The sequence below is a fragment of the Rhinolophus hipposideros genome, assembly GCF_964194185.1.
Source record: "Rhinolophus hipposideros genome assembly, chromosome: 19".
NCBI lineage: Eukaryota > Metazoa > Chordata > Mammalia > Chiroptera > Rhinolophidae > Rhinolophus > Rhinolophus hipposideros.
Window position 1 is genome coordinate 20,875,089 of NC_138065.1, and position 14,269 is coordinate 20,889,357.

At 37.0% G+C, this 14,269-nt stretch overlaps 1 pseudogene across 1 annotated transcript; it reads left to right on the forward strand.

The window, feature by feature from the left end:
• The first annotated feature begins 11,711 nt into the window (after positions 1 to 11,711).
• LOC308487443 (transcription factor BTF3-like) lies at positions 11,712 to 12,406 on the forward strand (annotated as a pseudogene). The gene has a single exon. The product of its transcript is annotated as a transcription factor BTF3-like (transcript).
• The last annotated feature ends 1,863 nt before the right edge of the window (positions 12,407 to 14,269 follow it).

Below are 14,269 nucleotides of genomic sequence, written 5' to 3' on the forward strand. Positions count from 1 at the left end.
TGAGATTGTTATGCTAAGAGAAATAAGTCAGACAGAAAAAGTCAAGAACCATATGATTTCACTGATATGTGGTACATAAAACTGAAAACAACAAAAGAACAAGACCAACAAATGAAGAAACAAATCTCATAGACACAGACAATACTTTAGTGGTTCTTCTTGTCTATAAATACTTATTTTACTGATCAATGTTTTGCAAAGGCGAACAAGTGAAAGGATTCTTTAGTTGTTTCTTTTTTCTATCCTCAACACAGATCTGATTTAGTATAAAACCTTTGATCCAGGATTGGCTAAATGCCACATATACCCAAACCTATGATTTTCTAAAGGCCCAGGTTTACGGAAAGCAGCAATGAAAAATATTATTTTGGACACAGTTTTTAAAAAGGCACATAGTTCTGTTGTTATAAAAGAAAGAGTCACCTTATTTGCCCTTCATTTTACAAGAAGTTGGTGAAGATTTTGAAATGTAATTTTCCACAGCTTCTCAGCACTCGTTGGTATTCATCCTGCAACCTCATCTTACAGTATTTGCCACTAAAACTTCTATGATACAGGAAACCACACTTCCAAAAATTGCCATTTCCCAAATTTTACTAAAGTGACTCAGTTACTGCCTGGGTTTTCTGATTTTTGTTGCCAAACAGCTCTCATTTCTCTACAGTGTCCATTATAAAGAAATTTGCAACTGCAAGCATTCCATTTCTAGCCCTATTTCTTGCCTAGTGATTTTTTGAATTTTCAGTTACCACTCCAGGTACTCCATGGTCTTTTCAGTAACAAAATCATACATTATATATGTATACATATGGGCACGGGGAGGAGTGTTGTATAGAAATAGGGATAAAGATAGAGACAGAGATCAGTGAAAAATCAGTGAGTGTAGGTATGCAAACTTCTATTTCTGTACTTCTCATAGAAAATTACACAGCAAAAGACGTAATATAAATCCTTGCTTTATTTAACTAGGCTATTCTCCTGTCTTGCTCTTTTCTCCACATTGTTTTCATGAATATTAATATGTTAACTTTCCCAAATTGAAAGTCATTTTGTACTATTTTGTTTGTGATCACATTATAGCTTTGACAGAATTCTAGTACAATAATTAAATATTTTATATCACTTATTTGTAGATTTTCTTCAGCTTCTAGGATTTCAGCTCCAAAAGGGCCGGGTAGCACTCATGTATTTTCACCTCTGCATTTCATGTAATAGTTTCTACATATGTTTAGTGATAGAAGCAAAGAGCTTTTCCCAAATACATTGTTCTTTTTATATCATTGCCTTTAAAAAATATACCCTCTACCTAGATCCTCTTTCCCCACCTTTTCTGTCTGCCATATCTGTTGATTGTTCCATATCCACCTAAAATGTAACCCCCTCTGGGAAGCCTTCCCTTCTCTGCCCAGGTGGATAGAGTCTTAGTGTCTCTCATGTGGCTGAATTATTACTACCTGCAGGTTTCTATCATGTCTTTACTATCTTTTACAGTCACGTATTTATTTCTCCTCTGAGAACTTCCTAGTTAAACTCCTTGTTAGAGGGACTGTGAATTTTATTTTATTTTTTTACCCTGCATATGAAACATGGTCTTTCATATGTGTTTGATAAAAAATAAATGCAAAAATGCAATTGTTTTTGCTTTGCAATATCACAATTGAAAGTAAATACTTTTTGTGTAAGTCATTACTCTGTTTTTTAATGAATGTCTTCCCAGTTAGATAGCAAACTTCATAGTTAGGGACCATGTCAGTCTTGTTTGTCACTGTGTCCTTAGGGTCTGGCACAGAAAAGTTCAATAATAAATATTGAATAAATTAGTATGTATTATTATAAGTTAATAATGTTATTATTAATATTACGATGAGATGATGACACATATTCACATTAAAAGTTTGCATAGAGAAATTGTTATATAAATCATCAATAGATACTTCAGGAAAAGAAAAAATATCATTTCACGATGTTTGAGGATTTAAATTTCTTATTTTAAGTCATCAAGAGACTGACCACCAGGGGAGATGTCCCTCAACAAAGTAATATCTTTAGTTTGCTCTAAGTCAAAATATAATGGGAAATCTACCCATGAAACATATATATGGTGCATATAAATAGGCTGTTAGCCATAGAAACAGCAGCCAAAAGGTTTACTCTGTCAACAGCAATTTATTAACATGACCAATAGATAAAATAACACATAGAATGAGCCATAATCCTGCTTCATTTTAATTTCAATGGTCATTTCCAGAAGAAACCCTATCATCATTGCATTTAAATGTTTCCTTATTAAATATGTTCAGTTTTTTAAAATAAAGAAGGGTATGAAAAATGCTCAAAAAGTTTTTAGATGACATTACAGGGGAATATATCCAGAGTGACACAATTTTGCAGGGAAAATGATTCCAAAAATACAGGAGTTATGGGCTCTCCATGACTATGACAGAAAAGGTATAGATACCATTACTGAATAATGGACCAGCCATGAGTCATCAGTAGGTCACTGTTGCTAATATATCATACATTGTACTGAATATATGATCATATACATTATACTTACATAAGTAACTGCTAGCTAAGATCCTAATAAAACCTTCCAGGAAATATTTAATTTAAAATAAAGTTTTCTAGCTCCTATTAATAAATTTGAAAACTGAATTTTAATTCCTCTTAGAAAACTTGGTTAAGATTCATTAATATTAATAATAGCTAATATTTATTGAGAATTCACCATGCATCAAGTACCATTCAAAACAATTTACACACATTACCTTATTAATTGATCTTTATTATGACGTGTGAAGTAGATACTTCTATTGTTATTGTTTAAGTAAAAAGGGATCTGAGGCCAACAGTGGTCAATGACAAGACCTGTGTTACCAAAGTCAGCATGTGGCAGAGCTAGAACTTGAAATGAGTTTTGTCTGTCACAGTGGAGTTTAACCACTGTGCTTTATTCTGTAGAACAAACTGTCAGTGTGAGAAACAGATCTGGCTGAAATCTTAGTAGGAGACTATTAAAAATATATTTGAATTTGAGTATATCTTGGCATGGCATGTCATTAAAGCTCTTTGCATTTCTGCATTTCTCATTACTCTCTGTTGTCTGACTACTCAGCTGATATTTCTTGATACAGTTAGTTTATCATCCTGGCCATGGAAGACATTTGACTTTGAGACTCCTGTTCTATGGCATCAAAAAGGTACAATAGAATAGTAAGTGATGAATTCTGGGAGGGAAAGTGAAAGGGACTAGGATTAATAAAACTAGTTAAAAACCCAGCTCAAGTATACCTCTGAGGATCTAAAGAATATCTATCTATCTATCTATCTATCTATCTATCTATCTATCTATATATATATATATATATATATATATATTTATATATGTATTCATCAATCTGTCCATCTAAATTGGCTTTTAGGGTAGACCTCATTTACTTTTGACATCATATATGTAGTAATTTTTATATGCAGACACCTCAATTTGAAATTAGAAGATGGAACTGATTTAGAAGATACAGGTTTGCCCAAAGGCATTTTGTGATCTAAAATAGGAGACATCTGGTAGGAAGCAAATGAATAAAAGCACTATGATAAGAAATGTGAGTATAATTTGAGATACAGAGCTTTATAATACAAAAAGCCCAGGCTTTGGTGTCAGGATAAAAATTCCCTGAATAAAAATTGCCCTGAATAAAAATTCCAGAGTTTCTATTTAATAACTCTCACCTCCGGAAAATACCTTAACCATTCTGTTTTACATTTAGCCTATATAGAGTTATAGTAGTTATTAATTTCTTCTCTCCTATGAGCTCTGAAATTTAGTTCATTTAACTTTTTTGTACTTTAACATTCTCATGGATGTAACAACTATAATTTTTGTAGTTCATTGGTCTTAAAATTGTTCTTTCTGCTTTTAAAAATCATTTTCAAGATTATATTTTTTGTTTTAGAATTTTCATTTAATTACCTTTTTGCATTGGTAATTTTTTGCTAAAATTTCCTGTCTGTTCATGCTTATTGTTTACCTTTTCCATTATACACATTGACATATTTATAATAGTTATTTTAAAGTTGTTATCTGTTAATTCTAATCTCTGGTATATCTTTGGACCTACTTCTATTGACCATCTTTCTTCTGAGAATAGGTTACGTTTTTGTGTTCCTTTGCATATCTTATAATTTGCATTCTGGATATTGTATAAGAGAATAGTAGAGACTGAAGTAAATGACATTTAACCACATTGAAGGATATGCTTCTTCCTATAATCCATAACTGAGCTGAGTCCGGGAGAGGTTACAGTTTGGGTAAATTTCAGGACCTCATTTGTTTCAAATAATTTAGGTCCAATTAAGACTCTCCCTGAGGCAGGACTTAGGATTTAAACACAATAAAAATTGTATGATGTCAGTGCTTTGTAGTTCTGCTTTTTAGATCACTGGGAAGCTTTCTTTGTACTCTATCCCAACTTTCATCATTCCAGAGAGCTCACGATGTCTTCTTTCTCTGCTCTGAGCCCTCAGTGAGTTCTGTCATACACTCAGTGAAGACTCCATGAATTTTGAGGAATTTCCTTCAGCTCTTCTGTTATTTTCCCAGCCTTTGCCCCATGTACTGTTCCATGGGGAAAAAAAAAATTGTCAGAGGCGTGCAGTCACTCTGCATCTGGAGATCCTCAAGATTCTAATATGCCATGCCAGCCTATGTGTGACCTTTAGAAGTTTGGCTGGTTTCTCCTTACCTGTAAATCTCTATGTTGGGCTTGTATCTCTCTCACTGTGTTTTCAGAGATGAACATAGCAGGGGACATCTTCTCTCCTAGGAGGAGCTTATAAAACTCTGAAATTTAGTGCCTTTAACTTTTTTGTATGCTTTACCTCTCAGAAGTTTGTAGAAAACTATAATTTTTGTAGTGTATTCATTTTTTTTAGTTGTTCTCTTGGGAGTAATAGTCTCTTGTGATTTTCTGCTTTCTAACTAAATGAGGAAATCTTACCTTAATCATTTTGAGTTACTATTTTGTCATCTCTCAAAAGGGAAATTTTGTGAAGATTTCAATACAGCATATAAAAATTACTTAGTATGGTGCTTGACATTTGTAGGTGCTTGATAAGTATCAATATACTTTTTCCATTAAGTTGGATATCAAGTAAAGATAAATAGCTATGTGGGTTTTGCCTGAATAGCATTTGGAAAGGATTAAGTTTTGAAGACATAGAGCACAGATTGACAAAAAGAAACAAGGAAAACTGAGTCTTTGTCTTCTTCATTTATTTCTTTCAGCCAGTATTTTGCAGAATACTTATTGGCTGTGCTTATGGTAGGGATTTTCAGAAAGAGACTTCTAAACCAGAAATCTTGTGCTTACCTATTAACTTTTAAAAATCTTATCAATGTATTTACTACATTCTACAGAAGCAAATATGATCATTTCCACTTAGAAGTTTGTTTAAAAGGGAATGGAAGATAAAGTGGAAGTTGCAGAAATATAACTGAATATGATAAAAGGAAAACTAAACTAAGGACTAAAACAGGCACAATGGGTAACAAATTATAAAAGGAAGACTCTCCATAATCAAGAACAGTAGACAATGGCTGACAGTATTTATATCTAAAGGAAAGAAATTAATTTATAAACACCTTCTTGTTACATGCTAAAAAACAGAGCCATAGGTCAGTGTTAGGATTCAGTTAGTGGTCCACACCTGGAAGAACGAATTGGCTTACTGAAGGGTGGGATAAAGGTCAAAAGGGGAATCTTCATTGTTAGTTACATTGAGTCCTGCTTGAGTTTTCCCTTGATGGTTTGCGTGTACTCAGACCAAAAAGTCTTTTTGTTCAAACTGCTTTTCTCTCACCAGGGTACTCTGATGGGTGACTTTAACTGGAAGACAAAGTAAACCTTTATGTATTAAGAAATTGTTGAACAAAATAATTATATTTTGGGGCATGTGCATTTTCATATCACCCAATTTCATTGTAAATACACTATTCATAGAAACAAAAGGACAGGAAATAAAAAGCAAAGGAAAAAATAAAAAAAGAGTTTTTTTGCACATTTTATTTGGGTCAATAACAAACTAAAACCTCAATGAATTGAAATCCTGTGGGAGTGGGAGCAGGAGTAGATTTATCTATTTGTGATCTTGACCTATCAGCTATTATGTGAGGTTTCCCAGCTGCTGGCAAAATCAGTTGTTGCTCTCTGGAGGCAGCAGCTGGGCTCTCATCATCCTCCCAACAATTTCCTGTTCAATCTGGGAGGATTTGATTTAAAAATAATCTAGCAAACCTTAAATTGTATATGCAAGCCAGATACTATATTTATCCAAAGGCACTTTTTTCCATGCATGGGGGTTATGCTGTGTCATGCACTTCAGCCATTTTTATATCCCTTCCCTCCTCCATTTTCTGTATTTCCATGGACTAAAACATTCCATCAGAAGTCTGTATCTCTATGTAACTCTCTAAAATTAGGAACTAAGAATGTGTCAGTTGTGTGATTTTCTTTGCGGAATATCGCACCATATGTATTTTTTAAATTACATGTATTCTTGCTAGTCTATTTGTGGCAATCACTACTCTAAGAAATACAAATACATTCTGAGTGTTTAATTAATTTATAATTCACTGGTCTTGGTAACTATTTCATGACTCACCCACCACAGTCTATTTAGAACCCTAATCCCCTGCGCTTACCTGCATTCCAACACTTAGCAAGCTGTATTTTAATTGGAGGTGTGATGGTATCATAAAGAGCACATGAACCTTAATATTTAGAATATCAGCTCAAATACTAGTTATTTGACATTAGGCAAATTACTCTAAGATTCATTCCCTTCACTTATAAAATGGGCATAATAATAAGCTTTCTGTTTTACATTTTGGCCGTTAGGGGAATGGAGTCAATGTCACACAGAAGCAGATGGCACTAGACTGGCTGCCTTAGGAGTTTTCCTCTTTATCTTGATTCAGATTTTTTCCATATCAAGTCATCAATTTCTAAGCCTTCTTGGGGCCAAACAGGGCATTATAGTCCTACTATCTCTTAGATCAATGTGGCTCATTCATCATCTCTCTGGTGCACACTTTCCTTATGTTCTCAAATTGGTTCTGGTTTAAACAGTTGTTAAGCCCTGATCTCTAGAATTTACTAGGACAAAAGAGCCAAACTCTTGTGATCTGTGAGGTTTGACCGAGAGACATCTGGGAGGAAATTCTGCTTTATTACCCAATTTAGGGTCTTCTTCGGTAGATATTAAATAATCCCTATTGGTGGTTGTGAATATTAGAGACCAGAGAGAAGAAATAGTGGAATTTATCAATTTCTATATGGACAGATAAGATAAAGAGGAACAAACTCTTGCTCCCTAAGGAACGTAGTTTCTTCTTAAACAAAGTTGAAGGAAAAACCAAATGAAATAATCACAACTTCAAAATCTCCAAACTCCTTACCTATAGAATTTAGTTTACCATTTCAGTGAAAAATCTTTGAAATGACCATTCCCATAGAGTCTCGATCTCTTGGATGACAATTTACTAACCAAATAACAAGTTCTGTTCCTATGGTAATATGGTCTGTTCTATTTACTCCATATTAAAATAGCACTGTCATTCAGGGGGTTACAGGGGGTCTCAGCTCCCGTTTCCCGCATAAGAATGCGGGATACGGTGAGGCCAAAAAGGAACACTCATGGAACCATAGATAGGGGAGTCATACCACTATATTCTCGCTGGCGGACGGGCGAGACACACGAAGTAGGATCCACACGATCCGCAATCTGCCATCTGCTTTTTCTGCCTGCCCAACAACCAACAAACCAACGCAGTCACGGCAGTTATATCAGTGGCCAATTGGCCAACTGGTTACAGCCAACGACCATCCAATCACAGTTGATGGTCATTTACTACCCAAGCCAGCACCTTTCCACATGAGGTCGAGAGCCTGAAAACTGCACTCCTGGCTCTGTCCCCACAAGCACTTAAAAAGGAAATTATAGATATTAAGAAAGAGTCTAAAAGGAACCCAGGATCCTGAACAAATACATTGGGCTTAAATAGCCATCACACCCCTACAAGTTTCCCAAGGGAGAGATGGAATGTTCATAGGGAAAAATACTGGCAAAGAAATATTTCAGAACACTCTACCGTGTTCAATATGGACCCCTAATTTCTATGTAGTTTTAGTTCTTCAAGGAGTTATATTTTTTGGCCTATGATGGTGTAGACCCCAACAAGTCAATAGTCTCCTCTGCGCTCCACAAGTCTTGCATCTTACCACTCCATCAGCAAGGAAAAAGGAACCCATAATACACACATCAGAGGGAAAAGAAAAAAAATGTTGACCCTGATGACCAGGGTGAGTTTTCCTAGGCTGCCTTCCCCATGCCTTCCTATACTGGACAGGTACAGCAGCCCCAGGGCCCACCTTATTTGACCAATTGTGAGTTTGGAAAAACACTCTGTAAGTTGGCAATGGAAGGAATCGTAATGAGAGAGTAATGGCTGGCTGGACCTTCTTCCAAAAGGTAGCAACACTGGCCTTATTTCTATACCAGCTTCTGGGAAAAACCTACATCTAAAAAGAGATTTGAGGCCTAAAATTTAATCTATTTCTTCCTTGAAAAAATCTATAATAATAAATATTGTAGATCTCCATTTTCTATCCACATATCTACTTTATCACCAATCGTTTTTATTTCTATATTGTAGAAGAGCATGTCAAATTTTTCTCTCAATCATTGAATTGCTTTTCTATAGCTTCAATTCTGCAGTTTATGACTTCAGCTGTGAATTTAAATTGTCCATATTTCATCTTAAGTTTTCCAACATTTTGAAGCTATTTCAGCCTACTTACATTTACATAGCAATCATTCATGAAATTCTAGATTATTTTACTGTACTGATATTGGATTTTGGCTGCGAGATTATATAGTTATGGTAAGCAATTACTTAAAATTCAGTGATGACAAATTGATGTTACTTATGAAAGTTACAATATCTAATTTTCAATATATGTGGTCAAAGGGGGTATCATAACTTATACCCCTCTATGTCTCAGTATAATGTTTCTACAATACAAAAATATTGAATGAGATAAAAGAAAATATCTCAGAATTCAGAGCACAAAGACAAAAATGTGAAAAATATAAAAGATTGATGAGACCTGGAAAATCAAATAAGGAGGGCAAACATATATTAAAAAGTATTTTCAGAGAAAGATGGGGTGGGGCATTAGTCAAAGAAATAATATGAGTATATATCAGAGATAAGGATGAACACAAATCTTAAGATTAAACGTATTGAGCAGTATAAGAAAAATAAAAGACCCACACAGGCATATACTCTTAATTTTTTTTTCAAACCAGAAATAAACAGAAGATTCTAAAAATTTACACAAAGAAAAAATAAAATTGACTATCTACCGATAAATGAAATTATGCCATGTTTTTTTAACACTGGATGATAAAAGACAGTGGGACATTCACTGAAAAAATGTCAGAATATTAGAAAAATGAAACTTACAGAAGAGTGATCATAAAATTTATAACACTCTTCACTAACCATCAGCTTATAAGGAGAGATGTTTTCAGTTAAGTTCCTAATGAAGATTTGACTTCCCCAATAAAATGTGGAAAATAAAATCCCCTCTTTACTTGCCAGAGATAATTGCTGTATAGGTAATATGTGGATTACATCTCAGCTAGAAGGTGAACACCTAGCATTAAGCACTCTGAACAAAAGGGAGATAGAATGAGAGTTGTTACAGCACAACACCCATCCATTCTCAGTTAAGTATAAATCAGAATGCTGGGGGGAAAGCAAATCTTTCAGACTTTGTGTGTTCAACTCATTACAAATGCGTAAGCAAAGTTGTGGGATAAAGCCCCAGAAAGCAGTTTCCAGGCTCTTGGCCTCACATAGAAAGGTGCTGGCTCAGGTAGTAAATGGCCATCAACTGTGATCAGATGGCCATCAGCTGTGGCTAGTTGGCCATCACCTGTAACTCGTAAGCAATTGGCCACTAATATAACTGCTGTGGCTACGCTAGCAGAAGAAAATGGGGGCTAGCAAGAGCAGATTGCAGAGAGGCTGATGCCGCCGGTGAGAATATAGTGATATGATTCCCCTACTATGGCTCCGTGGGTATTCCTTTTTGGCCTCACTGTGTCCTGCGTTCTTATGTGGGGAGCACAACCAGAGACCCCACCTGACACCCCGCACGACACATGGCATAGTCGGCAGGATATGGTGCCGGCCAAAGCTCTCCAAAGGGCAGTGGAGCAGTTTGTGCATATAAACACTCAGTCTCAGGAAGACCGGGAGGAGCAGCTGCTGGAGAGCTTGACCTTTGTGGAGGGGTGGAAAGATGTGGATGGTTCCCCAACCAGCAGAGCCCGGAGAAAGCGAAGGTTGTTGCTGCCCTGTGGGCTGGGAAGTGCTTGCTGACGCAGCCTGGATGCGGGACTTGTCCCAGGAGGAAACGCTTGCTGAGTCGTCCATGGGAGATGAGGGTGAGGTCATGGTCATCCCTCATCCCCAGGACAGCCCTGGCGAATGACTCTGGACTATGGGGAATTGCCTTCCATCCCTAATTTAATGGACTACTTGACTGTTTGGGAACATACCACCATGTATTGGAACTGGCGGATGTTTGCTTTTGTGTCTTGACTGGCCGCCAACGAGAATATGTAAGCACCTTGACTGTGAGCCGCTGTTGTTCCAGCACGGTACCCCGAGAGGCCCAGAGAGAGAGTGGCAGTGCCCTGAGAGCCCTGGCTGAGTCCAGGAAGTCTGGCTGTGCCCAGAGAGAGTGGCAGTGCCCTGAGAGCCCTGGTTGTGCCCGGGGAGATAGGTGGTACCCTAAGAAGCCCAGGAAGTCTGGCTGTGCCCAGAAGTACTGGTGGTGCCCTGAGAAACCCTGGCTGTGCCCAGAGAGCCTGGCTATGTCCAGGATATTGCATTCACCTCCAGGCTCCTCGCACAGGGCCCCTCGCAGAAGACAATTGTCACATAGATTGTGAGGCAAGAGCCTGTAGGGGTGGAGTATGGGACAAAGCCCCAGAAAGCAGTTTCCAGGCTCTCGGCCTCACATAGAAAGGTGCTGGCTCAGGTAGTAAATGGCCATCAACTGTGATCAGATGGCCATCAGCTGTGGCTAGTTGGCCGTCAGCTGTAACCCGTAAGCCATTGGCCACTAATATAACTGCTGTGGCTATGCTAGCAGAAGAAAATGGGGGTTAGCAAGAGCAGATTGCAAAGAGGCAGATGCCGCTGGTGAGAATATAGTGATATGACTCCCCTACTATGGCTCCGTGGGTGTTCCTTTTTGGCCTCACCGTGTCCTGCGTTCTTATGTGGGGAGTGGGACCAGAGACCCCGCCTAACACCATGCACGACAAAAGTCATAAAGGTTTTAAGCATCTCAAACCAAAGTGAAATACCCCCATGCTACTGTTAGGGAAGAGACTGTGATGTAGCACATAAACCAAGAAAGCCAGAGCATCTCCAACTTTTGAGATTCCCAAGTAATCTGTGGAGAGTTTCCATTAGAACTTTGAATAGTATCATAGGTACTAAATAATTTATGTTAAAGACAATGTGTAATAAACTTATTGGTTCATAGTCTATACACATTGAAGGAGTCTGAAAGAATATATAAGGAGCGCCAACCCTAGTCCCCCACGCGGCCCGTGTCCTCTCCAACAAGATGAAAGAAACTATCATGAACCAGGAGAAACTCGCCAAACTGCAGGCACAAGTGCGTTTGGTGGGAAAGGAACTGCTCGCAGAAAGAAGAAGGTGGTTCACAGAACAGCTACAGCAGATGATAAAAAACTTCAGTTCTCCTTAAAGAAGTTAGGGGTAAACAATATCTCTGGTATTGAAGAGGTGAATATGTTCACAAACCAAGGAACAGTGATCCATTTTAACAACCCTAAAGTTCAAACCTCTTTGGCAGCGAATACTTTCACCATCGCAAGCCACGCTGAGACCAAGCAGCTGACAGAAATGCTACCCAGCATCTTAAAGCAGCTCGGAGCAGACAGTCTGACTAGTTTAAGGAGACTGGCTGAAGCTCTGCCCAAGCAATCTGTGGATGGAAAAGCACCACTTGCTACCGGAGAGGAGGAGGATGATGAAGTTCCAGATCTTGTGGAGAATTTTGATGAGGCTTTCAAGAATGAAGCAAACTGAATTGAGTCAACTTCTGAAGAAGATAAAACTTGAAGAAGTTACTGGGAGCTGCTATTTTATATTATGACTGCTTTTTAAATTTTGTTCATGGATCTGATAAAATCTCAATCTCTAATATTTTTAAGCCCAAGCCCCTTGGACACTGCAGCTCTTTTCAGTTTTTGCTTATACACAAATCATTCTTTGCAGCTAATTAAGGTGAAGAAGCTTGGGAATAAAGTTTGAAGCAAAGGTTAATAAAGTTCTTTGCCTAGTATACAGTTTTATTTTTTATTTCATTGACACTTATTTGTACACAGAAAGCAAAGTTGTTTGTAGAAAGCTAATCATGGTATGTAATATGGCCAATAATTTTTGGAATTTGATTAAAGGTTTAACATGATAGTAAAGTAACAAAGGTGATATAAAGTTCTCATGTTTGCAGACTTTTTTCTCCAGCAGCCCTCAGGGCTTCCCTGGTTTATGTGATGGGTGTAATTATATGATGAGAATAGATATTCCTTAGCAGGTGAGCAAAGGTTTTTTTTCTCTTAATATTGTCTGTATTGTAAGCATTTTACTGAGTGCCTTATGTATTATCATACTTAATTTTCTCATGTAGTCCTCAATCTATGAAGTAGGAACTAGTAGCTCCATTTTGTAGATGTAACCGGAAGTTTTTTAAAAAATGAAAGTAGTTGACTTCTTAACTCTCTTCTATGTAGGATATTCTATAAGATACCTGAATAAAAAGTAGGAATATCAAAAAAAAAGAAAAAAAATATATATAAAAAGAATGCTAACAGGATTTATCTTTGGATGGTGAGATTATGAATTAAAAAATAAAATATTACTTTCTTCTTAGCATTTGAATTAAAAAATAAATTAGATTATGAATTAAAAAATAAAATATTACTTTCTTCTTAGCATTTGTTTATAAAGAGGATTAAATACTTTTATATTCAGAAAAAAATTAAGCAATTTTTTTCAATTAACAAAACAGAAATTAGAGCTGTATTAATAATGGCCAAACTATGCTATATAAATTCAGGCTGCCACCGTGAGCATAGTGCTTAATATAACTGGAACTAAGACTCATGCAATTTAGACCAGAAGAAAGTTGAAATGGTCAGTATCGAAGTACAGTGCTTTTTCTCTTTTTTTATCTTTACAGAGTGAGGTAGTCTAAGTTTATCTCACAGGTTCTATTTCTATTGAGGAAAAAAATGCTGTGACAGCACTTACATCACCAGAGCTCTGAAATACACAGTGAGATTCTGATTTACTGTAAAGCACCCAATATATACTACTGGATATCATCCATACTATTCCACTTTTTAGGTTGGATTATTGAATTTCATGAAAAGCCTGAAGGCATGGCTCGAGTTTCCAACATGGTAGTTGCTCATTTCCTAGGTTCACAGGTTCTGAATGAAAAGGTCTGCAAAGAAAAAACAAAACATCTGTTCTTTCAGGTGGTGATTACTGGTGCCACATCTTCTTCCATACATAAATAGCAGTTTCAAGGGGGCACATTGCCCAGCCTCCCATGCAACTATCTATGGCTTTTGATTATGTTCTGGCAAATCCGGAAGTGATGTGCACATTTCCACTATGGGAGAGAACACGCTTTCCTTCCCCTCCTTTCCTCTTTCCTAGAAAGCAGACCTGGTGAAAATCCCCATTGGATTGTAGAGATGAGGGAGATGCCCATAAGGCACAGCAACATAACAGAAGAAAGCTGGATCTTCAACGCGGGGTAGGCAGCTGCCTCATCAGCTCCACACTGTGTATACCTGGACTATTACTTACCTGGGATAAACTTCTCTTTTGTTTAAGCTACTGTGAGTTTAGTCCTCCACTACAGTATCGAAAAGTATCCAAATAATGCACTTCTGTCTTCAAAATTGATGGAGTAACAAGGAAATTGTCTTTTTTCCTGAGATGGTCAATTTAAACACATATTCAAGGACTCGCTATGGGAGATAGAATCCGTAGCATTTTACATGCTACTCCCTCACCTGCTAGAAAGCTAGCACATTGTTTTAAAATGTGCACTTCATTATTTAAAAATCAAGATTAGAGCCTGAC